Raw genomic sequence first — 4233 nt, 5'->3', positions numbered from 1 at the left:
ACTTCAAACGTACCAACATCCAAATTATTGGGGTGTCAGAAGAAGAGAGAGAGCAAGATCCTGAAAGCCTATTAGAAGAAATAATGATAGAAAACTTCCCCTACCTGTTGAAAGAAATAGGCTTACAAGTCCAGGAAGCGAAGAGAACCACAACTAAGAGGAATCCAAAGAGGGCCACACCAAGACACAACATAATTTAAATGCTAAGGGCTAAAGACAAAGAGAGAATCTTAAAAGCAGCAAGAGAAAAACAGTTAGTTACCTACAAGGGAGTACCCATACGACTGTCAGCTGATTTCTCAGCAGGAACCATGCAGGACATAAGGGAATGGCAAGAAATATTCAAAGTGATGAATAACAAGAACCTACAACCAAGATTACTCTACCCAACAAAACTATCATGCAGAATTGAAGGTCAGATAAAGACCTTCACAGACAAGAAAAAGCTAAAGAAGTTAATCACCATCAAACCAGAATTATATGAAATGCTGAAGGGTATTCTTTAAGAAGAGGAGGAAGAAGAAAAAGGTAAAGATAAAAATTATGAACAACAAAGTGACAACAAATACATATCTATCAACAAGTGAATCTAAAAATTAAGTCAGAATAAACTGGTGAATATAATAGAATCAGGGGAATAGAAAGGGAGTGGACTGACAATTCTTGGGGGGAAGAAGGTGTGGGGGTACGGGAAGAGACTGGACAAAAATCTTACACCTATGGATGAGGACAGTGGCAGGGGGTAAGGGCATGGGGTGGGGTGGGAACCAGGTGGAGGGGAGATATGGGGGAAAAAAAGAGGAACATCTGTAATAATCTGAACAATAAAGATTTATTAATGAAAATAAAAAAAATAAAAGTTGAAAGGAAATTACACCATGTGAGAATATGATAATACTGTGTGGATTACGTGTTTTTAACCATTATGTGGGAATTATTCTAAATTAACTTTTATTTTGGGTGAATTAATGTCAAATTTATTTTGTTTAATATTTCTTTTTTTTTCTTCCAGCATCTAATTCTTTTACCATTTCTATTATACTACATTTCATTATATATTTAACAAGGTGTTTAATTTGTACCTAAAAACCATTCTACTTGGAACTGTCACCCAGTCAATATCCAATGATTAAGAATATGATCTAGTGTGCAGATGCTAGACATGGGAAGAAATACAAAATGCATTCTTGATGCCAAAAGCAAGTAAGGTCCAGATCTGTATGGAAATATTTCAGTGACCATGGTTAAAGCTAATTGTCTTCAGACTCCCAACCAAAGTCTAAGGTCCTATAACCTGAATTGCAGTTCAGATATAATAGGTCACTTTTCTCTTTTTTTTTTCTTATAATATCTCTCTTTTTGGAGATATTGAGGCATTGATTGCTGTCAACGTAATCAAAAAAAGAGAGGTGAGAGAGGAGATGAAGTGAGACAGAATGACAAAACACTGCAAAGACAGTGTCAACCTTTTCTTGTTTTAACATATACACCTTTGAGCTAGGCTTGACACAGGAATATAATGTGCTCACATGTAACTAGTTTTCCTTATAACATGAATAAAATTTAAAATTGTTATTCTTTTGAAATTCATCCTGTGCTTCCAAGAGACTGCATGTAGTGATATCCTGTTACTCATAAAAATATTGACCTTTGAAAGTACCAGATGATCTAGAAATAGAAAAAAAACGATTTTATTTGCTGAAACTATGAGAAGAAGCTCCAGGTAAACTTTATTCCTATTAATATAGTTATTTTTAACAGGTTCTGATCCATCTATTGTAGTTTCTTAAGGAATAATACAAATGCATTCTTGATATCTATATCATAAAAGACCTGTGGTCATGATGCCATGATGGGAGAATGACCAAACAACTGGTCACCAGGAGGTACATAGAGCACCTCTCGCGGCCTAGGACTCATGGCTCATGTGGTGCAGGAGGGGCCTGTGGCTAGTAAAGGGAGGGTCTGGGGTCCCATGGCTCTTACAGGGCAGGTATGGGGTCTCACAGTCACAGTGGGTCTGGGTATTGCACAATTTTGCATGCTGGGCCTCTAGTCTACTTATAAAACCCTGGGTGTAACATCATGGCCAGAAGTGCGAACAACCAGAAGGAAGTCAGTCCTGCAGGGTCGTCTTGGAAATGGCTGCGCCCTCCCCAAGCTGTTTCCTGGAGGGGTGGTTTCAGGCAGAAACCTGTCCTCAGGGTGAGGTTTTAGGAAGGAACTGTCCCTCAGGGTGAGCTTTTAGGCAGGAACCCACACTCAGAGAGGAGCTTGGAAGTGAAATGATTTGTAATGGATCTATTATCAAAGCTACCTTTGGAAATCCTATATCTATAGATCAGTGGTTCTCAACCTTGGCTGCACATTAGAATCACCTGAGAATCTTTTTAAAATCCTAATTTCTGGGCCTCATCCTCCAGAAATTCTGTTTCTTTGTTACTAATGTTGTGGCCCCACCCCATAACAAAGAAACAATTTCTGGAGGATGAGGACTAGGAATCAAGTTTTTAAAAAGATTTCTAGGTGATTCTAATGTGCAGCCAAGGTTGAGAACTACAGCTATAGATAGTATTAAAAATATATCTAAACATGCAATTATTTGTCCAAAAAAATGAGCATGTTCAAAAATTAAATGAAGAAAATTTGGATATACTTGATGGAGATTTTTCACACATATTTGAGTGATGATTCATTGATTCCACAGATGATGCTGAAAAGGAAAATTTTCCCATTGAATTTCTTAATAGTATGACTCCTTTGGGAATTCCGTGTCATAAATTAAAATTGAAAGTGGGTGCAATCATCATGCTATTGAGAAACCTCAAGAGTAAATGGGAGTCTTTGTAATGGTACCAGATATACTATCAAAAGGTTATGACCTAACATTATCAAAGCTGAAGTATTAACAGGATCTGCAGAGGGAGAGGTTGTTCTGATTCCAAGAATTAATTTGTCCCCATCTGACACTGACCTTCCATTTAAATTAATTCAACGATGGTTTCCCGTGATGCCAGCATTTGTGATGACTATTAATAAATCATAAGGACAAACTCTAGACAAAGTAGATATATTCCTACCTGAACCCGTTTTCGCACATGGTCAGTTATATGTTGCTTTCTCTTGAGTTTGAAGAACATGTGACATTACAGTTAAAGTTCTAAATACTTCATGACAAGGGAAATTAGTCAAGCACTCTGAAAGTGTTTTCACTCTTAATGTGGTATACAGGGAGATATTTGAATAAGTTTAATCACTTTATCACTCATTGTTTGCATCACTGTTGTTTTATATCATGTTTCTCTTGTATTTAGATCATGTTTCTGTTGTGTTCATATCATGTTTTTGTCATTTTTATGTCATGCCTCTGTTGTTTTTATATTCTTTTGCTACTTTTTATTAATAAATTTATATATTGTTTTCAAATACATTTTATTACTTTCCTTTCATCTTTCACACTTCTATTATAGAGAAAGGGCAAATAGCAATATTAAAATATCTCTGCTAATTAATTCCTTTTTTAAAAAACAATATATTTTATTTATTTTTTACAGAGAGGAAGGGAGAGGGATAGAGAGTTAGAAACATCAATGAGAGAGAAACATCTATCAGTTGCTTCTTGCACACTCCCCACTGAGGATGTTCCCACAACCAAGGTACATGGCCTTGACTGGAATCAAACCCGGGACCCTTGAGTCCGCAGGCTGATACTCTATCCACTGAGCCAAACCTATTAGGGCAGTGGTCAGCAAACTGCAGCTCAGCAAACTGCGGCTTGCAAGCCACTTGCGGCTCTTTGGCCCCTTGAGTGTGGCTCTTCCACATAATACTGACTTCTGCACATGGGCCACAAAATTTCAATTGCACTGAATGTGCGTGCCCACATGTGGTATTTTGTGGAAGAGCCACACTCAAGGGGCCAGAGCCGCATGTGGCTCATGAGCCGCAGTTTGGCGACCACATGGTTAGGGCATTTAATTCCCTTTTAATGTGCACAAATTTCATGTACCGGGCTACTAGTCTACTTGAATAAAAGACCAAGATGCTAATTGACTGTGCCTTCTCTACACCCAAGCCACACCCACCAGCCAATCAGAGTGGCTATATGCAAATTAACCCAATCAAGAAAGCGGCAGGCAGCCACGGAGGTGAAGCAAGCAGGAGGCTTGGCTGCCTGGGCAATGGAGGAAGCCAAGCTTCCCACCTATCCAGGCCGGCTGTGGCCTCCACAAA

Source organism: Myotis nattereri (assembly GCF_964212035.1).
Source record: "Myotis nattereri genome assembly, chromosome: 3".
NCBI lineage: Eukaryota > Metazoa > Chordata > Mammalia > Chiroptera > Vespertilionidae > Myotis > Myotis nattereri.
This window is presented reverse-complemented; position numbering follows the sequence as displayed.